Raw genomic sequence first — 22,772 nt, 5'->3', positions numbered from 1 at the left:
CACTACGAGCAGTCCTCACTGAGACAACACACACTGTCACTCAGAACACACTGAGAGGAAAAACCCTAGCGTCAAACCCCAATAAAGAAAATACTAACTTTCTCATCTTTACAGTTAGTACAATTTGAGTGACTTCACATTACTCAATAGTTTCTTCAAAGAAAATATATAGATTTTATGTAATGTAACGATTTTCACGTAGGGTAAAGAAGAAGGAAGGAAAGTCATCAGTTTGCTTCAATATAGTATTAAACATGGGACACAAGATCAGAGGGGATAAAACGTGCTGTAGCCCAAGAAAGATTTATGGACTGATGGCATCACACATACACATTATAATCCCATCATCAATACAATTAAATTGAAGCCTGTTTATTGGCCCCAATCACAGGTCACACACCTGTAATGCAAAAACAGGTTACTATGCTTCTCTGGGGAATGTTGGACTCAAAATAAAATATGATGCCTCTTGGACTTTCTTCTTGTCCTTACCGTCTCCATAATATGTCACAATATCACCAAAAACATAGACATATTCTCTCATTTAACCCCTGTAGTATTTAGCCATTTTGTTTTTAAATGATACGCACCGTAATACAACAGAGATAAATGTACTTTACATTGTGGAACTCACATCATTAAAAAAACAATCCATCATGTCTTTAGAGAATCAGTGTCCCACTTAATCCCAACATTACTGTCAACAGTTTCATTGGAGCGACTTTAGAACTACATTACGATTATCCACAGAACACACTATAAACTGTTTTCATAGTGACCGTTTCAAACTATGAAGTGTTTGGCTCTTTACATCATTTTAGGTGTCAGTTGTTTTTTAAGTGACCTTTATAGCAGATGTAAAGAAATAACAGTTTTCCCCAACTATGTTTATGTCATAAGTTAGTTTAGTTCACCTCATTTCAAAACTGAATTCCTCAGGTATTTCTTCCACTGTGTTGCAAATTACCTTTGCACCAAATCCAACACATTTCCTCCACAAGATGTGAATTGTTGCAATGTGGTGGTCACTGTATGAGGACATCAAAGGGATCAGCTCAGTGGTGGCAACACTGGGAGGAGGGTAAGACCAGACCCAGCAAACAAAACTAAGCCCAACCTGAAAGGCAGGCAGGCCCAGTAATATGGGATCATCCCTGGTGTAATTCCTCCCTCCTGGCCCCTAACAAAGAAACCTGGGACAAGAGCTGCACATCTGGGGAGGGGAGGGGGTTCAGGGAAGGTCCGGTGGTCTGACAGTCACTGACCAGTCGCCATGCCAACAACACATACACACACACACGGCCTGCAACAGGCCGGAGCCCTCTTGCCCTCTTTCATCCCCTCCATATTATAATCAGCTGCCTTGGGCCTCGCATTGTGTGTGGACGTGTCCAAACATGGTGGGAGATCAGAGGTCAGCTTGTCCGCTGACCTTGGCCCCTAGCAGCACCTTCATGGGCCCAGCAAGTGGGGTGTGTTGTTGAATGTGGGTGGTGTCAGGCCATGGCTCTGTCCCTCCGTGGCAGGTCCAGTTTCTAATCGGCTCAGAAGCCAGTTGAAGACCGGAGAGCAGTTGGTATTGTCCAGCCATGTCTGAAAGGCCCAACGCTGAAAGGCCAGGGCAGGACAGGGTCAGACTGGCTGTAGTGCTCTGTTTCCTTTCAAATGCCATCGATACCCTCCTTCACTCTGGCCATCTCTGCATGGCGAGCACCCAGTAATGGACAACTTCTAATGCGATCACCAGAGGATGACATGGCTTTAGATAGGAGCATCAGCTAATCATTAGAATGTAAAATGTAAAACAACTACAAAGGGGCATTCCCTTCTTCTTCCTTTCATTTGTAACCGAAAAACCGATTTGATGTTGCCAGCTGTCCAACAGCGTCCAAAATGAGTCAAGCATCTTTAAGCAAATTCCTTTAGGTAGCTTTTACTGGGGAAGAACAAAATTATCCAATAGCGTATCTTATATTCAGATACAGACAATCTGATAATGCCAATAACCCCGTTGACTTCAATTTTTTTTTTATTAAACTTTTATTTATACAGGTAATCTCATTGAGACAAGGCCTCATTCTCAAGAGAGACGTGCTTGGATGCTGGATGCTTGTTGTTTAATTTGTAATTTAACATTTTATGAAAGGATTTAAGGTGTATTGCAGGAGGCCATCTCTCATCCCACACACACACACACACACACACACACACACACACACACACACACACACACACACACACACACACACACACACACACACACACACACACACACACACACACACACACACACACACACACACACACTCCATACAGCCTCCATTTGTTGACTCAAGACTCAATTAGTGGCTGATAAAAAGACGTTGCCAGACTCCTGATTCACTTCAACTTTCAAAGCTGCTAATGTCTTCAGGCCGACCTTAGAGACTGACCCACACATTAATTCTGTTACAAACGTCGGCCAGCCTAATTTCATCAAGCATCTCTCGCTAACCTACACACACTAATCACATTTTCAGCCAAGCTTAAACTGATCAATGAGGTGGGCAGGGAGATGAAGAGGTGTGGGAGCATCGAGGGCCACTGAAGTAACACAAGCCTCACTTTAGGGCACATTATTAATACTAATAATCATGTTACTGAGGAGTGCTAAATTATCTGTTGACAAGCTCTGGGTGTTTACATTTTGTGATGATTTTGGCTCCATTTGGGACAAAGATGAGGTGAGTGAAGAGTTTACATTCAAGAGGTAAGGGAATGTGGATTGGAATTTAGATGAGCTAGATGGATGTTGTGTTTTACTGTAATAATTTGAAACAAAAGCACATTATATAGAATCATCACAAAACATGCTCAAGACAATGTATTAATATTATAAATAGAAAATAGTAATAGTAGCCAAAACTACAAAAAATTAAACCCAAGATGTCTTGAATTCCCACTTAATAAGTCACCCGCCTCTACTACTGTACCAACTCATCACAAGATGTCAAGTCTTTGATTTGAGACGGGAGACACTGCAGTGAGTCTAAAGAAAGTCCAACTGCACCTAAGTGCGAATGTTTTAATAAAGTGGACGTCAAGTCCTCTTCAAACCTACACTCACAGGACGTGCAACATCCCAGACTCCTCAGCTCTTGTCGCCTCACAGGCTAATAGGACCTGCCAATGGAGTTGTCTCTTTTTCCTCACAGAGCCAAGCTAAAGGCGAGCAATTAAATCCAACTGCCTACAGTCGTGCTGGGACGTCGGCCCCTAGAGTCAGTGGCGGCCTGGATGTTTTATCATCATGTGACCTAGTTGCTGGTTCTGATAAATGGGCCTGGGGCGGGAAAGCATCGGCCGCTCATTAATCTACAGTCAGAAGGGGACAAGCACAAACGGTCGCCACCAAGTTAATTGGCCACTTATTTTAGCACGAGCGGGAGGCTAAGCGAGATGGAGATGGATGTTCCTCCGTTGATCCATAATTCGGTCCACCAGGGTACTAATACCAGCAAAACAAACAGAATAGGAGGAGGTGAAAAGGATGAGAGGAGTTGAGTGAGGGAGAGGGACTGTGTCTCTGAGGGGGTCTGATAGCTTTTCACACTTCCAAAGGTCATGAAAATACAGTCCAGGACAGCTTAAAGAGGCCAGATTGACTTAAACTCCAGAAGAGAATTGGCTTCCTGGTCCTGTTGGTTGGAAAAAAAAACACGATAGACTCCCAAACCCTTGCTATGTCATAAGAAAAAAATGCTGAATTACAAGAATGTGCTCAGGCTTGTTGTCTATCTTATCTCTTCCACTCCTGTGTGTCCCCTCTGCCTGGCTTTACAATCAGGTTGTAGCAAGGGTCAGCCGTCGTCCAGGTGGCTGCCTGTCTGATGGATGATGGGAACAGGAGGGGCTGGCCTAGTCGTGATAAGGACCCTATCTTGACAGGAGCTTCCTCTTCAAGCCTGAGCTCAGTCAGACATTCAACAGAGAGAGATGGATGTGTGGTTCGGTTGGATGGATGGATGGATGGATGGATGGATAAATGGATGGATGGATGGATGGATGGATGGATGGATGAGGGGGAGACAGACATTAGGGTGTCTTATGGAACGAGGCCCAACCTGCCCTTGTGTGTTATCAGTTCACCTCCTGACCTCTTCCCTTTTTTCCCCTCTCAATTCAGCCTGAAGGGATAGTAATGTCGGTCTGTCAGTAGGTCAGTGCATCACTTTGGTTTAGACTGAAATATACCCACAACTGCAGGATGGATTGTCATGCATTTTTGTCCAGGCATTCATGTTTCCCAGACGATTGATCCTAATGACTCTGAGGATCCCCTGACTTTTCTTTTTTGCACCACCATCATTTGTGGTTTTGAGTTAAATGTCCTGACAACTGTTGGATGGATTGCCATTTTTGCCAAATTTGATACACAGATAAATGTCCCCCTTATGATGAATTTCAATCACCTTTGTTGATCCCCTTACTTTCTGTCTATATGTCAAATGTGTCCAGTACTGTGTTGTCACAACGAAAACTGATGATATCCCCATCCCCTTCAGCTGTACTTGTCTGCATGTCTGCATGTAAACACCACCAGAACGTTGAGGATAAATTGTTATATGACTATAAATTAGGGCTGGACTTTTAATCCAAAATGTATTGACATCAAAACTCTGTGGCTGTTATCGACGTATTTTCACTATGACGATAATTTAGATAATTTATTCCTGTTGATAGGCCTGCTTTCTCCTTAAAAACATTCACAGTCACATGGAAAGCATAATGGAGGATAACACTGAGTCCGAGTCAGCTAAGCAAAAAAACACAGGGTCCGTCGTTTGGAAACATTTTGGCTTGATTAATTATCGTTCATTCTTCATTATTGAGGTAAAATGTGCAATTAATCGTGATTTGGATTTTAGGTCATATTGTGAAGTCCTACTATATATACATGAGAAATAAACTAAACAAATTGAATCTCACAGAAATTTATTGAAATCAAACAGTAAATTGTTCGCAATCTTCGCAATCAGGGAAAACTTAAATAAACATTGTGACTAACACAAATATAAAACTATATAGATGTTTTTCCCTAAAAAGTCCATACGCTTTTATCCAAAAAGTCAGTTGTGCCATCTCCAATGCATTTCCTTTCTGCTATGAGATAGAGGCCAAATCAAACTCATTTAAACATCCGCCGCTGCATCTGACCTGCCTGTGTCTGTCTGCCTGCATACACACACTACATACAGTGCCCTCCTGCTTGTATCCAGTTAGGTTTATCTATTGGCTAAGCAAGATCCCTGTTAACAGCCAAGATGGCAGTGGCTAATAGTAAACAATAGCTTTTAATATAACAAAAAAAGTTTAAATACCCGTTCAGTTGTGGATTTATTACATTGGAAATGTAGTGCAAGGTCACTGAAAAGTCACTGAAGTTTCAGGCCAAAATAAAAAGTTTCTGGATAGCTTACAATCACATGGAGGACCTCGCGCATTCTCTGCTTCTAAACAAACAACAAAAGTCTCTGCACTGTTTTGATCCGGAGATATTAAATATAACATAGAGCTCAGAGTTAAACTAAGATGCTGAAAGTGGTAAAAATCATCTGCATGTAAACAGAGCGAAACAGTTCATCAAGGACTGTAGAAAAAAACATGGAAAGCCATGAAGAAAGACAACTTTGTGTCTGCTCATTAGCGCCGTATCAATACTGGATTTTTTAAGGTCAACATCAATATTGATATTTGAGAGTTTAAAATGATCCAGTAACGATGTATCAGCCAATGGTATTTTTTCCTTCAATTTATTTTAATGTAAGAATTGTGACCATGGCTATTTACTATGGAAACTATGTACTTTACACACTGTTTGAAAATAAACTCCTCCTCCTTGTGATGAGTAAGGAAAGCCCAATCATCAACCAAATCAGAAGTGGAGAAGTTACTCTAAGACGCACTCTATAAGAGCGTCTTAGAGTACAACAATATATTTGTTGTTGTCCTTATCATGTTTTACTCTTTGTTGTCTTGTTTCTTTTACTTTAAAGGCAAGTCAATACATGTTGTCTAAATCAAGAATCTTGTCTCATCAACTTTGTCTTTTCACGCTTTCACATGCATGAAATCTTGAATCTAATAGCCAATAGATTTCACATATGCTCACTTTACCTCCAGAATTTTAGATCTATGGCATCTGTCACTTTCTAAGCGTAAGCCAACACTGGGTATTGAGCATCCAGAGAGGACCTTTGCTGAAAAGCTGGGTAAAATGAAGACCGATGTGCTGAATAGCATCTCAGGACATCTTATTGATGCCAGATGGGCTGTGTGAGCACTAGATTGGCCCTAAGAAAGAGACCTTGCACAAACATTATTGTTTACCAGTGTTGAGCCTTTGTTGGTCCAGCTTCTGTCGCTGACGTAGCAGCATCCTGCCAAACTAGACTGCAGTGGCAGGGGTGCTGCTATCCCCTTGCTTTCATGGCTCCTTGGCATGACCACAAGCCCTTTTATCATCATACAATGACCCTCCAGGAGACTGACCCTCTGACTCACCACAGGGACCCACCAAGGCCTGTGCAGGGTCAGGGCAGTAGAGGCTGGTGGTCGGAGGGCAGCGCGCTGGTGCGGTGACTGGTCCTTGGTTGTTGACTCTGGGACCTAACCCTGGCCTGCTCCCCTCCCGTGGGGTCAGACCTGGAGCTCAGAAGACCGAGGTCTCCTGCAGAGATCAGGGGATGAGCAGCTATTCACTAGAGCTGAGCTGGGAGCTGTGTCCGGCTCAGCGGTGACCACCGGGGGCCAAGCAGGTCAGCCAGGCCAGGCTCCTGCTGCTGCCCACAAATCAGAGAAGGATATAGCCACGCTCATTAGGGAAGGCATTCTGCTCTAGAGATATGTGTGAAAAGTCCCAATTAGCTAGAATTAGGTTGCACAGTGCAGTGACGCCCCAATTTATCATATTGATTAGATTCCTTGTGTTCAGTCCAATTCTGCTGTTCACCAAGGCGTGATTGTGAGGTGCAGCACAATCCATGCAGCACTAACTCTAAGAACATCCAGATAGTGATTTGCTTTAAGATTACACATTGCAACCATTTCAAACACACATATTCACACACAAACTGGATGGTTTGAACAATTACATGTCAAAAAAAAAAACAGATTAAAAAAACAATCAGAATGACATTCACACACTTACACAGATCCCCCTGAGGACCTTTAGTTAGGCAGCATGTACGGTCAGGTCTCTGATCAGATGTGATCTCTCAGGGTGATGGATGAGACTGGTTGGCCTATTTATCTGTATGTTGTCTCAGATCACAGCTCACACCTCTCAGCGCAATGTTTGTGTCAGTGTGTATAGAGTTTTCTGAGGACAATATTGCATGCTGCTGGTATTTTATGCATCAAAGCGGGAGGTTTTCCAGTCCAGTTGGTGTTTGTGCCTCTTATACAGTTATTTTCTGCCTCTAAATCACACCTAACCCATCACCTACAAACCAACAAAGGCACAACAGTGCTTTGAGCTAAATGCTAACATCAGCATGCTAACATGTTCACAATGACAATGTTAACAACATCAGCCTTTTGGTTCATGTTTGGTGGAGATCATAAGAAACCGTTAATGGCACAAGTTGATACCTAGGTCCAACCATGTAGACCAGCCCAATGACTTTTGGTTCACAGTCAATGCGCTGAGAAAGTGCCAAAAACTTCTTCATTCAAAATTGATTCAGGCCCATATGACTCACATCTTTATACAGAGGAGTGTGGGAGGAAGTTTGGAACAAGACGACCAGTGAGTATTTTGTTCCCAGTACTGGGGCTGGTCTTGCTGGGCCGGGGTGAATTGTCAGGAGGCTAATGAATAAAAGCGAGAGACAGAGAGAGAGCGTGAGAATGGAGGAAGTGAACACAGCAAGTGGCAGATAGAAGCCAGGACTGTCTCTCTCTCCCTCTCTATGACTCTCTCTCTATTCACTCAAACCCAAACTGAGACAGGAAGTAGGATTGTTTTTGACCAGCACGTGTGATCCACAGCCCAGCATGCTCTGCTCTCTGGAGGGAGGTCAGGCAGGAAGTGGCCAGGCGTGGGCTGTGACCTCTGGGTAATGAGCGAGGATCCTCAGGGGGGAATTGCTGCCTGCCGCCACGTTCCCTGCATGCGCGCGCATACACACACACACACACACACACACACACACACACACACACAAACAAACTAGACTCACAGCAAAGACTTGGCTGAACAACTGCAGTATCAGATTAAGTTAGAAACAGGATTATATTATATTACACAGGAGGATGTAGGCTATTAAGTCACACTGTGCTGTTTACACTGACATCCAGTACAGCATCAGAACCGTAAACACTGGTTGTTTACACTGGACAACAACCTGTAGATGATTTCAGCTCTGATTGCTGCGTGAGGTGCAGCGCCATTTACCACAAATCATTTTTCACGTGTTTGTGTTGAATAATATTATATGAAGAACATCATTTTTAAATGACTAAGCTAGTTAACAAGCCACCAATTATGTGGCATTCATTAAACATACAAATACAACTTACCCCAGAGATTAAGTTTAAAAGGAATTTGTTGAGAATTTGATCTAGGAAGAACACATTTTTCCTCATAAAAAAGAAGTTACTAACTGGAAGAGCTGATTCTATCTCAGGCCTGAAGAAAACCCAAGGAGAACACTCTGCCATGTGTGTGTGTGTGTGTGTGTGTGTGTGTGTGTGTGTGTGTGTTCTTGTCTGTTTGTGCAGTTGAAAATTGGCAAATTGCTCTTTTCGCATGCCTCTTGCCCTTTCTCTGGCATAGTGCCTGTTGAGCTCTGTCATTGTCCACACTGTGTGTGTGTGTGTGTGTGTGTGTGTGTATGTGTGTGTGTGTGTGTGTGTGTCGTGCGTTTGCAGTTGCGTGCGTTTATGGTGTGTGTGTGTGTGTGTGTGTGTGTGTATTGTGTCTGCCTGTGTATTTGCATGTCAGTGTGCCTGTGTGTTAATGTCTGCTTCATATGTCATTGTGTGCATGTCAGTGAGTGTTCAGTCTGGGTGTCAGACAGTGGGCTAATAAGGGCTAATTCAGGGGGTCTGTCCTGTTGTGATGGGGGGGTGTGGTGGTGGTGGGGGGGCAAGTTGACAGCGGGGCAGCCAGCCAGGTTCCCAGGACACCCTCTGCAGACCACTTGAGATGAGGAAAAAGAGAAGAGAGGGAGTGAGGGAGGAGGAGAGAGGGAAGAAGGGAGAGACATTCCCAAAACAAAACACAAAACCTGAGGCTACAAGTCAGTCAGGCAAGCATTCAGATCCCACGCAGGTAGCCGAGCCTGAGAGAAGCCAAATTGTCCTTTGTGACACAAGAGCCATTCGGTGGGAACAGGATGCTGTCTGCGGGATGTCCCAGACCCCTTGGCGCTGTATTGTAGTGTGTGTGTTTCTGTGCGTGTGCGTGCATGTCTGGCCCAGTGTTGACTTTTGGGAAAGACTGATGAGGGAGGACTTGGCTTTCTTCTCTGTCAAACGTTTGACAGTGAATGAAAGCTTCATAGACAAACTCAATTAGCCAGCATGGAGATTTGAAGGAGGTGTCTCATGCGACAATAGGACTCCTATTTAGGCCGTGATGAATGCATGGCAAACATATCTCTTGGTTTGAGAAAGTGGCAGGCAGGTTATAGACAGTCTGAGAGACAGACAGAGTGATGGAGACAACCCGCAGTGGGAAAGAGTCATGAACTGGGAAGGTTTTTTTGTGTGATGTCATCAAATATTAAAGGGTCCGTTAACCAAAATACAATATCACGTTTTCCCACTAACTCCACCTACCCATGCAGATAGTTTGGGTTTCATTTGAAAATACCCCAAGCACAATGGAGGTGAATATAATTTAATGTTTGGTGCTCAAATCATTCAAAAAAACTTCCACAGACCAGATGCCATAGGGTGTCTTTTGCCTGTCTGGTGAAATTCCAGTGAGCAAGTGTCTGTATTACCTTATGTAGAATTGCTGTTTTTTTGTAGTTAGAAAAAAGTTCCAAATAATAGTGGGATGGAAAAAGACATGTTATAACAAATGGAAAGTAACTTTACTTACTTTACTACAAACTATTATCAGTAATAATATTCCAACCATGTGCAATAAATATGTAACACTCTGAAAGGGACCAGTCAGCATGATGACAGCAAGTAAAAGTCCTACATTTACATTCTGGTATTGCTGGATTTTGCTCAAGGGATCGTAGTACTTCTTCCCTGACTGTATGACACTAAAACTCTCACTTGGTTAGCAGCTTCATTACAGGTTTCTCTGAGTAGGAGTCCTGGAGTTGAAAGAAAATATTATTCAGCCCATCAGTGGTGGGCAACACAGATTTTTGTTTAAATTCAAATATTATCTCGGTATAATGTAAAACTCATAAATTGTTTTATTGCCAAATGAAAGATTGTGTAACATATACACTATACTGTATTAAACATTTATGTGGAGAGAGGAAGATTAGGTTTAGATGTAGAGTGAATCTTAAATATCCAAAAGTGCAGTCATGTATTTATGTAACTATATACACATTCAGTGCATGTGCACAAGTATACTGTATGTTTCTATCTTTGTAGGTCCCATTCATTTGCACAAACGCATGTGTGGGTGTTCTCTGAATGCTTGCACATGTTTTACCATGTACACATGTACAGTTCCCAGATAATATACAGTATGTGTAGTCACAGCCAGTGGTTTCCCGAGGTCATGTTTAACTCTGTGCTGCAGTCATCTCTGTTTCTCATCTGTTCTCTGGGACCCTGTGGCCCTGGTGAATAGACCTGGTAGTTTGCAGTGGCACTGCCTGAGTTATACATAAGTCCTTCTTCTCATCCCCAGGCCATACCTTCATAAAACATGTTTCACCCCGCACCACCCTTACAGTATATGACAAACACAGAGTTTCCTGGTTTGTATTTCAAAGTTCAGGTGGTGAAAGCTGCTACATGGTGGGAGAAGAGCCAGCATGTCCCGCACAAAAGAATGAATTTATGTCAGCTAAAATCAGTACAAGGGGGGGGCTGATGAAGGGGGAGGCGGTTGTGTGCTCGTGTGTGTTCATCCCCATGACAACAAGGATGAACACATGCACTTCCTTGAACAGTGAGCCCATATAAGGGGGCTGCTGGGCCGAGACCTGCTCAACAATACCTTTAATGTCATAGCTCAGTAACTGCTCTTTGTGAGTGGGGCGGTGCACTGCGACCGACACAAAAACTCAAAGGCAAAATGGATTAGAATATGAGAGAAAAGATGACTGAATCAAACCCAGTGGATTGGAGGAGATTAGTTGAAGGGATTGTGGGAGAAATGACACACTAATTACTTTCTGTTGAGGCAGAGGATGAGTTTGAGTTTTAACGTTTTTCATTTGAGGGAAATGTACACTCAAATTCTGATACAATTCCTTCACTTTATTTGAATTTCAATGTACTCTAGTACACACTGTACAGAACACTTTTTTCAACAAAAAAAAAAGAATGAGGAAGATGTAAGAAAGCAATTGGGCTTAAACAATTTGTCTGTCAACATAAAATTAATCGTCCACTCTGTTAATGTTTTTAATTATTTTTTTATCCAGTTCATCATTTGTGAGGATTTTGCTGGTTTTTATCATTGTAAAATGTATTTTCATTTCAGTCTGTTGGTACAAACATCACTATGAAGATGTCAAATTGGGAAACTTTCTTCAATACTTTCTGACATTTAGAGACCAAACCATTAATCTGATTGAGAAAATAATTATTAATCGATGGTAATAATCCTTTGTTGCAGCCCTAAAACATTTTTGCTTGAAAATCATTTCAAAACATTTAGGCTCATTTGTTTTATTCCCATTGAGAAGGCACACTTTAGTATCAAGCCATAGTCAAGACTTGCATTAACTGTATTTTTAATAATTTCCACTTCTTAAAAAGTAAAACACACTCTTTTATGAACACCCAAAAACATTTTTACAAATGGCACTGGATACATTTTGAACCGCCAAGTGATCCATGTGCACAGTGGTGTGGAATTGAAACATTGCATGTTTGTTTAACCATTTCAGATCTACAAGCCTCGTGAAAACCAAGTCAAACATCGCAAAGCTTTGTGTGGGCAGCTGATACTCATCCTGATATCTCCTGGAGCACTCCGGCCCTTTCTGTTGTATTTGTGAGGAATTCAAACTTAAGTCAAACACTTTAAGAGAGACAACAGCAAGCCACTCAGACCTGCAATGTGACTTTGTGACTTCCACTCCTGTGGCCGAATGCTTCTCTTTTGCTGTTAATTATTTGACCAAACTAGAATCAAGGAGCTTAGAGAACATCTTGTCTGAAGTTTGCTCTGCTCTCCAGGTCCAATTAGCCTAAAAAGACCCCAGGAAGGATGGCAGAGACAAAGGAAGAGAAAAGGGAGCGGGAGGGCAAAAGAAAAACAAAACACAGCCCAACAATCAACAAGACCTCCTGGCATCCTTATGGGGACACACACATACACTCATGCATGCACACACACACACACACACACACCCACACACACACACACACACACACACACACACACCACACACACACACACACACACACACACACACCTCCTCCCATCCCTCACAAATGCTGTGGTGTTTTCAGAGCTAGTCGGTCACTGTGGAAACCGGAGACCCTTTCGTTCATTTTGTTCGTTCACTTCCCTTCCTCCCTCCTTGTATTCCTCCAACACACAACCACACACACACACACAAACAGACTGACATCCCCTGAGTCCCCACCTCCTCCCGCCCCTCCATTCACGCCCTCCCTTCTTCCAGGGCTAAAACAAAGCATGTGGCTGAAAGAGCTCTGAGGTAGGTAAATGTATTCAGTGACACCGGCCGGATGATTCCCTTCTGCGCCAACCCTGTAACATTTGTTTCAGTCCTTGTCTGAGGGCAGGGACAGCGTGTTGGGCCTTTTGTCCCACGTGCCCTCTGCACAGCCCTGCAGTTAATGGTGGCCTTGTCCTAGGGTGCTGGACCAGAAACCAGCAGCCTCACGGGATGGGCAGACATGGTGACACGGGAAGTGGGAGAAACATGGGAAGCAGAGGAGGGTTGAGGGGGTTGTTGGGATATAGGAGCTTCACAGCTGTTAAGCCCACCTCAGTCTGGTCTCCAACATGCTCTAAAAAGCAGAGAGGAAAGCTTTGCTGAAGGTGCAAAAGGACATTGTGCACATGAATGTTACTCTCCTTGTGGAGAGGGTGAACATCCTACTACTCTGTCTGAAGATGGCCCTCAGCATTTAGCAGTGAGGGTCCTCCTGGAGAGAGCATCTTCACTTCTGTTTTGTGCGTCTCTCTGGGAGAGGAGTGGCATTGCGGCTGAGAACCATACCACACTTGACTCTGGTAATCTGCTGAACAGCATAAGAGCCGGAGCGTCTGTTGATCTAAGAGAAGAGCATAACTGTGGTGCAGTGTAATTTTCCAGAAACATTCAATTACTGTCAGGGGAGACTAAAGGCAATCACTGTTGAATTAGACAAATAATAACTGGTTGACAAAACTTTGCTAAGGCACGTCTTTGACAGTCTCTAGCATCAGTTGCTACCATAGCTCACAAAAAATGTCAACTTTATATCTTTACTAATTTTCATTTCGTAGTCTATGTAATTGGGTTTCTCACAATAACAATTGAGTTACTTTTTTAAATTTTTACTTAACGGTGCCTTGCCACATGTATTCCATTACTTTGTGGTAATGTTTGAAGTTCTACCATGGACATTTTTTGTGGAAAAAATGCCTTGGCTACCTTGTGGTATAGAAAATCTGCAGGAAGACTCAGCTCAATTTGTGCCAGTTCTCATTAATATTCAACGAGCTAAGCTGCTTGACTCTGATTGGCTAACAATTAGCCAATGAGAGCCTGGCTATCAGCATCCTTTACCTAGCGCAACTGGGCGAGCTCATGAATGGTAACGAGCTCAGGCAACATGACATCAGACTGAGCTGCTTTTGTAATTGGCCTGATTTCTGTTATTTTTACATCACTGTATTATCATGTTTTACTGATGTTTTAAACGTATGAGCAGAATTTTAAGGAAGAGCTCAAGTTGAACAATTTCATATAATGAAGTGGAGTTGAAGTATGATGTGGCATAAAAGAGAAATATTTAAGGAAAGTACAAGTACATCCAAATCATAAATAATACAGTACTCAAGTACACATCTGCTTGTACAAGAAGATTTAATACTGTAAGTTGAAGTGAAAAGTTAAAGTTGGTTAGGTAGACATTTTTATTATTAGAAATTAACATTGACTGAATCTAATTTTGTAATAACTTTGTTTTTTATCCTTGTTATAACCTTGTTGTTTTACTTTGTGCCATTGAATGAAATTGTGGCTGTCTAAAATTAGTATCATACTTCCATATACAGTAAGTTATTTTATTTCTTTTTTTTACTTTAATTGGTTCTTGAGTTCTGTTTCTACTGACTAGGGTGATTATTGTTTTAAAACAAAGTGAATAATGAATAAATTGCACATTTCTACATGCTACAACAGACCAGTGTCGATTGTTAAATTAAGCTTTGATAAACATGCTAAAAACATCTTACGTCATTCTTGCTGAGTTTTCATTTCAATGAATTTCCTCCTGCATTGAAATGTCCGTCTACCAGGAATCCCAGGATTCCCACCAGTATGTGTGTCTTTGTGTGTATGTGTGTGTAAGCTGAAGTGTGTGTGTATTCATAAGACCTAAAACTCAAATCGCTCTCAGCATTAAGCAACAAAATCAGCTCTTTTATTCGGGGCCACCACTACAAACTGTGTATGAGAGGATTAGGGGCTCCTTGACCGCTCCTTCAAACACACACGCAGCATGTCCACCTCGATTATGACCATTAGATATCCCGAAAATGAGACCGAGATGAAAGGTGGGAATACTGAGGGCTTTTCCCAGGGACGAATTTGACCACACGTCCAGCAAAAATGAATGTATAATCCAAAACCCTACAAAGGCCAGAGTGGAAGCTGTCCTAGAGTGTTGTGCTAGCTTGCTGAGAGAGGCTTTATGTTTCTATTGCCTTCATTGAGCCTGGGAGTGCCATAATAATGATTAGAGACTTTAAAGGCTAGATTAAAGTGAGGACAAGGGCAGCTTAGTCTGTGAAGTAATTTAGGGCAGTTGAGCAGGTTTCTTAATGAGAAAATTCCTCTGAACAACAGTGAAAAGGACACAGGACCCCAGCCAACTGAGGACGGGGGTGTCCTTGGATCAAGCTGGCATTTCAACCAAGAAAATGAAGATATAACCATGAATGAAACACATGCATAAACACGCCCCGCCACCACACTCACACACACACACACGCACACACACACACACACACACACACACACACACACACACACACACACACACACACACACACACACATGCATACATACAACATCCAACATACACATGCCACTCGTCATACACAAGGCGTCTCACTAAACCTTGAATAGTCTATGCACTAAGCACACACGCGCAAGTGCACACACACACCAATGCAGGCACACATGCCCTGTCTGTCATGAAGCAGCTCATCTGTGGGCCGTGTGTTCATGGAGCTGCAGGCAGTGCAAGGTGATCCCGTATTATCCGGGCAGCCTTTACTAAGCAGGTGAAAGTGCTGTGGGGCAGAGGGGTTTAATGTAGCTGCTGCCTATTCACCAGCCAAAGGGTGCAGCGTGCAGGGAGCAGCTGAGAGGCCCACTGCATTACAAATGACAGATGCTGCAGAGGCAGCACACACAGGCCAACGTGTGTCAACGCTGCAGGCCTACAGGGTACAGTGACTGAATCGCCAGGGCTTTAGAGAAGAAACAGTTGACATTGAAAGTTTTGTTACAGCTCACTGGTTCTATATTTTTACAGTATGCCAACTTTAAATGTTCCCCAATCATGTCGCAGTGCCTTTCTCTTCACTTAATGAACTATGTCCTCTTTTAATACTCAACTTAGTGTCACGTGAATTTTGTTTATTGTTGTTTTACGTTGTCTAGTTGCTTTTTAAGGAGTTGCGGGTGGGCCAAAAGGAAGGCTCAATTCTTTACTCAGTGGCTGTCTTCCTTTATATTGTACTGTATGTGCCCCTTGGAAACTCAATAAAGATGTGTTACAAAAAATGTACATGTATAAATACAATCGTGATATTGCTCTTCTGCCCCTTGACACTCAGAAGAGCCAGATGACAATTTGGGGACTTGTAAGGACGCCTTCTTGCTACCTCGCTCTCTGAGATGTTACAGGCAGACTGACTTAGAGGCAACCCAGAGGTCCAGGATACACTGGAGGGATTGCATCAACCATCTACCTGTCAGCTGTCTATGTGGAAGATGGATTATGTCTCTCTCACTTTGCACAAGTTTTGAAAAAACTTGATATGTATTATGTAATAATATGAAATGCAATTGTGCAACAGCAGTAACTACATGATGTATTTTCTTGCCACAGGTAAAGATACCACTTTATTAATATATTTAAATAAAAATGAATGTAAAAAAGAATTGCTGAAAAAAAAATGAGAAATTGCTCAAATACATAGGATTTCTTCCGTTTAATTACATTTCACACAGTGTAAAACGTCTACATGTATTCAACATCAGAGTTAAAGGTTGGAGTTTAGCCACTTATGAACACTTGTGAGCATCTTCTTTTTAACCTTACAGTTACATCAGTATTAACTCTGAACAATAAAAATCTGTTTCTCCAACTGAAATACTGCTGGAATGAAAAGAATATTTCGCAATGAAAAAAGAAAGAAAATCCTGATGTAAACTATGAAACTATAACAACCCGGTACATTCAACACAAATCAAATGCACATTTTACTTGTACATGTTACGGCCAAGTCGGTCCCACCCTACCCGCAGCCCAGGATTCCCCTTGAATATCCCCTAATTCCCAACTGAAGCTGATAACAAAGCCGTACGGGATGCCAACAAAGCCCCAGGAGATCCTAAAATATCCCCCTACCAGCTCCCTCTCCCCTTAAGGCAGAATAACTCCCTCTCCTGCCAGAATTCCTTGTCTGTTCATCTCAGGCCAGACAATATGTGTTGCAGAGAATGTGAAGCTTTGGGTAGATGGGCCCTCAGGGACATGTGCTCATCACATAGTCCTAGGTATAAAGGATAAAGGGAGGACGGTAACTCAAGCATAGAAAGGGACGAGCCATCAAGGGTGTCAGTGTTAGGGAAAATAAGACCTGGGTTCAATTCCCTACACACGTGGCTCCCACACCTCCAGGCTCAGGTGTGTTTTTCCTTTCCAATAGGAATGTTTACTGAGTGCATCATCATGACTTTCACCAAGACCTGGGGTCAAGGGATTCAATCAAGGGAAGCAATTTGCGAAGGAAAATATTAAAATGTGTTTTAAATATAAAAATGTGTGTCATCCCATCTATTATTTATTATCTTGATGTTAGTAATTCTTCAACAGACAACAACATTAAAATCTCTCCCCAAAAACTGCAATTTGCGTGAAATGTAGTTTTCTTTAAACTTTATTATGATAAATCAAAAGTAAATTGATATTCACCTTTACATCTATTAAAAAAGGGAAGGCGCTGTGACAGTGTTTCAGTGTTTTGAACATGATGTGGGATGATTCAACAAGACTAAATTAAAACAACACTAGGCCATACCTGTGGTGAACTGTGAAATGTTTACAGGTTCAGGTTAAATAATTATAAATTTGGAATAGGACTGTAATATACAGAGTGGTACAAAAGTGTTCCTGCAACGAGATACTGGAGAATTGACCGTGCTGTTCATACCTCCACCACTAGAGGGAGGTATTGGCTCTGAATGGTCACTGAAACGCAGCTTGAGGGGAGTGGAGGCAGGACGCACGCATCAATGGACGCTTCCTCCCAAACAGAGCAGTGTGGAGCCTTCAGCAGGTAACAGCACGCACGCATGCATGTGAAGAGTAAAATAACACAACAAACATTCATGAAACACAGTTGATTCAAACGTTAGTTCAACAGCAATTACTCAAATCACTCCCACCATGAGACACGAAGATGAATAATCAATTATCCTTGTTGACGTTTCAGCTCCAAATTTTGTGGAGATGCTGTCTTGTTCGTTCGCATTCTTTTGTGAATATGTTGTGCTCTTGTTATGTGACGGACAGCTGAGAAAACTGGCAAACAAACTTCCAAAACATAAGCTAAACTCTGTTCTCGCCTTTTTTGTTTTGTTTGCAAAAACACTAAAGCTTTCTAGCTATGTGCTTACACGGTTGCTGACACACCACTTTGACAGTTCAAATGTTATTTCTCTTTTACTCTCATGTTCCTACCCTGCAACTATCATTAGCTGTGTGTGCTGTTGCAGTGTACATATTTAGTGTGTGTGCACCCCTGAAGGCTATATGCATTTTTGCTGTCAATTCACAGATGTGGAGTGTGCTTCTCCCCTTAGAGGAGGCATCCACAGCCAGCAACACCCTTCAGAAGTCAGGAGGCCTAGCTGTGTTTGCTTCAGGGATTACATTATTACCACACCAGAGGCCTTCCAGACAGACTCACTGCATCACCACACAAGGTAAAGCCTCCTCTGCTGGTGGGGGCAGTAAACAGTTCAGGATAGGTCCAGGGATTTCATGGTGCTTCCCTCTTTTCTGTGGCTGTCGTCCTTCTGGGGTGTGTGTTGACTCAGATGGGACGAGTAAACAGAACCGGGGTGAAGCCATGTGGGCGCTCCATTCTCATGGAGCCCCGGCACAGTGGATTAGGCTAATGCTGGACCATGAGGGGGGTGTTGCGGTGCGGCCGTCCCTGACAGGAGGTGATGGATTAGGGCTTTGTCAGGGCCCATGTCGGCCTGAGGGACCCAGTGATGAAGGAAGGAGGGAGGCAGCGGGGAGATCAGGGTCCAGGGGAAGCCCAATCCCAGGATCAGCAACATGTTGACAAGGGATTATCCCGTTTGGTGTGTTGCTTCATCTCATAGACGGCCAGGGAGATAGATGGCACTAGACAACGCTGTGAGGTTGTTCAGAGATCTTAAACTGATGCCATGTGAGGAGAAGGGCCTTATGATGTGATGGCACAGGTGGTTGTTGTCACAGGTAAAATGATCCCACTTCTGACGTGATATGTGTGCTGTAAAGGTCTGTACATGATTGTTTAATTCTCAAACATCACATGGCACACAGAAAGAAAATGCAGGTTTCCAGGTCAACCAATAATTGCTCCTCTTTGAGATCTAAAAATCCGGAAAAATCAGCAGCTTTAGTGAGTGGTAGGAATGAAAGTTACAGTAAGCACTGGCAAAAGCACACCCCATACTACAGGCATGGGGTGTGGCATGATATCTCAGCCACATATGCCTCTTTTGTCTAAATGTGAAAACCAGATTGTGTCTTTTATGGGTTCCCTTTGAAATCTGGCACACTTGACCCTCCCTCGGCTGTGATTTAACTGCATGCTCTGGTTTATTTCTGGAAACCTCCTACACTCCTCAGCTTGTTTAAGACGCCTGCCCAAGTGTGCCTTTTGTTTACTTTGCCAGTTGGGACAAACAGTAAAGTTAGGTGATTAAGCATTTGCATGAGGTCTTGCACACCCCCAAGAGAAACCACAAGGAACATTTGGAGGGAGGCTTGTCAGTCCACAGTTGTTGGTTCTGATGAGAAGTGGGGGTCTGGAGGAGACTAAATTACCAACACTTGGCAATATCAACCACTGGCACTGTGTCCACATCTGGGCTTTGTCTGAAGTTATTAAACTTGGAAAATAAGTTCTGCCCTGTAATGTTACGGTAAATGATACAGAATGAAATTTTTAGCTTTCTATCATCTAGATAGGGACATCAAATACTCTGAGGAGGTCACATATTTGCCATTTAACTGCAATTTCTCGCCACTAATACATATCTTAGAAGATGGATTTGTACTGAGGTTACAGTGTGTTCATCTGAAACAAAAATGTTTAGTTTAACATATTCAGATGATGAGGAGGGGGAGGGAGAAGAGGGGGGAGTGAGAGATGATTGTGAGAGATAATGACTGAGATGTGGCAAGGAGGCACTGATCGGTCTCTTGACGAACTTGTCGCTTCACCACGCTCCGTGTGTCAGGGCTTGGCACTCTCCTGATGTCAGGCGTGGGTGGCCTCCTGACAAGCGCTTGAATGTGTGTGTCACGTCCGTCTGGGCTGAAACCGCTCCTGAACACACACCCACATAAAGACACTGACACGGTGCCATCAGGCCCGCCATCGAGCCCAGACAGAGTCCCTGGCAAACACAACCTTTTTCTCCAGTTCTCTGTCAACCTCTCAGCCTTTCTGTTGCTTGCTCTTCCTCTCTGAGTCTGTCACTCATTTCTTGAGTACAACCATAGCCATTAATTAGCAATTTGGGCCTGAATCATTATATATTTTTTTTAATTACGACTGTGAAAAACCGAAAGAGGGCCTTGGGAGCGGGCCTGGGTCTTGGATTTGGTTCATCTGAAAATTAACCCTGTGCTGTAAATTGTAAGTACCTCTGTGTGAATGTCAGTGAGGTGAGTGCCAGCCAGTCCTACACAGGCGTCACACATAGACCCCACACTGTAATTGCCTGCTAGCTGGAGATGCTGTGTAATTTTGGACGTGGCTGTGGTGGCGCTGAAAGAATAAGGGACTGGAGATTTAATGCCCAGTCTCAACTTTCTCACAAGCTTCTTACTCTCTCTCTCTCCATCTTTCTGCTTCATTGGTAAACCTTTTTATTTCTAGCTTAAATTATTTTCTAGGTTTCTGGGGGACTAAACTCAAGCTGCCCAAGTCTGCTGGGAGAAGGACACAGCCTGGCATGAATTAAAACCAACTCTAGTGTCAGTTGTAGAACAGGATCTGGGCCTGGCAGGTAATCAACACGTTGGCTGTTGTTTTTGCTGCAAAACAGACCACAATAATTCAGTGGGGAATTTTCCGTCATGTCATTTTTCCGAAATGTCATTCATATTCACTGAGGAAGTTGTGTCTCCACATAACAGATGTCAATCCATTTGCTGACACGCTACATTTTAGTTCCTGTGCATTCCTGCAGGTGTGTTTGTAGGCGGTAATCTCCCTGCGATGCACCCTCTCAGCATAAAAAGAGGAGGAGGAGGAGGAGGAGGAGGAGGAGGAGGAGGGAGTCTTTAGTGACAATAGCCCCCCTCAATATGCTCTCCGTGGGTGTTGGTGGGGGGCATTTAAAGGCCATTCAGCCCCTAGCAAGACCCCCCCCAACAACGCCTCCACATTCTGGGGATAACTACCTGCCCAGGAGCTCTCTCTGTCTGCCCATCTGTCCCCTCCAGAGGCTGCCCTCCTCTTTCCTCCTTCACCACATTGCTCCTGGAGAGGCTGCAGGCTCCCCCCCACACACACACACACACACACACACAAACCAATGGGTGATTGCTGATTCAGCTCTGCATCAGGCTGACAGTGCAAACAGAGCAACACAGGGGGTAAAGAGTGTGTGAGCGTATGTGTCTGTGCGTAGGAGGGTGTAGGCTTCTGTTGTATTTATTGGAGAATGAGTCGGTGTGTGTGTTTGTGTGTGTGGGACTTAGTAGGTGGGTGATTGAGCATTCATTAGCGTTGATGGATGTGTGTGTGGGCGTTTGTGTGGACGGAGACATATGTAGGCGGTAGAGTGTATGTGTGGGTTTGTATGTAGGAGGAATTCAGGGGGGTGGGTGTTTTGCTGTGGGGGTGTGGGTGGTGGGACACTACTGGCACGATTAATGTTTTACCTCTTTAACTTTATTACGGATTATTATGGGGAGAAAAAATTGTTAGGTTAAAATATCTAAAGATCCAAAATAAAACTGTCACAACCCTACTCACTTGCTTGTCTTATGATACTCATCAGCAGATTGAATTTAATAAGTTGCCTTGAAAATGTAGATACTCAAACTTTTTACAACATAATATAATGTAATATATTTTTTTATGTCTTTGGCAAATGTTCTTGTATGCAAAACATGCAAGACAAGGTCAGTTTCATACCTGATAGCTACATTTCTGTATTTTTTAGTGATGGCAATTTTTATCTAAATGGAAAAAAATTTAGCTCTGAGATATTTCTGGCAGGGATGATCCTTTCATTAAAATATGATGCTAACATGTGGGTGTGCTTTTTCAACAACATGCCCTTGTTTCTTGCAGCAAGGCAGCAGTTTGTAGCTTTACTCCCACAAGCCGGGCTGCAGGAACGGGCATAATGTGACCTCTATCGCAGCATGCACAGCCCATTAGTCCAATTTACTCAGCTGTCAAACTCCAAATTCACACTGTCATCCATATTGAGAGCAGGAGGTTAAAAGAAGAAAGGCGTTCTGCATTCCATTCACCCTCTAGGTTTTAAACCTCACGGTCTTTGCACAGAAATTGCTGAATAAACCTTCCTCTCTGTCCAGCAGTGAAAAACCAAACCTCACCCCCTCTTCCCTTGGTGGGAGGATGACTGTAGATAAGTTAGCTAAACACTTTCTGGCAAGCAGGCACGCCGCCGCCGGCACACACGAGGCCTGCAGGCGTGGGAAAGACCTGACTCTGTTAATAAGCAGCATTTGGCCCTTCTAACCTCTGCAGGCTTTGGCTCGGGCTAGTTGTCTCTTTCTCCCTCACTTGTTTTCTCTCTCTTTCTCTCTGTGAGTGGAGGAGTCACAGGAGAGCAGGTCAGACAGGGAGAGGCCCACAGCTGCGGCTGCGAGGTCCTGGTGTGTTTATT

At 43.2% G+C, this 22,772-nt stretch overlaps 1 long non-coding RNA gene across 1 annotated transcript in view; it reads left to right on the top strand.

Annotated features, from left to right (window-relative positions):
* LOC116696262 (uncharacterized) overlaps window positions 1-21,330 on the top strand; it is a 28,185-nt gene extending 6,855 nt beyond the window's left edge. The window contains exons 2-3 of the long non-coding RNA XR_004333664.1: window positions 20,343-20,349; window positions 21,318-21,330. This is a non-coding gene — a long non-coding RNA (uncharacterized LOC116696262). The remainder of the gene's footprint in view (window positions 1-20,342; window positions 20,350-21,317) is intronic.
* Window positions 21,331-22,772: the final 1,442 nt, after the last annotated feature.

The sequence above is a fragment of the Etheostoma spectabile genome, chromosome 9 (genome assembly GCF_008692095.1).
Source record: "Etheostoma spectabile isolate EspeVRDwgs_2016 chromosome 9, UIUC_Espe_1.0, whole genome shotgun sequence".
Taxonomy (NCBI): domain Eukaryota; kingdom Metazoa; phylum Chordata; class Actinopteri; order Perciformes; family Percidae; genus Etheostoma; species Etheostoma spectabile.
The sequence above is the reverse complement of the archived record's forward strand: the minus strand, read 5'-3'. Positions and strand labels throughout refer to the sequence as shown.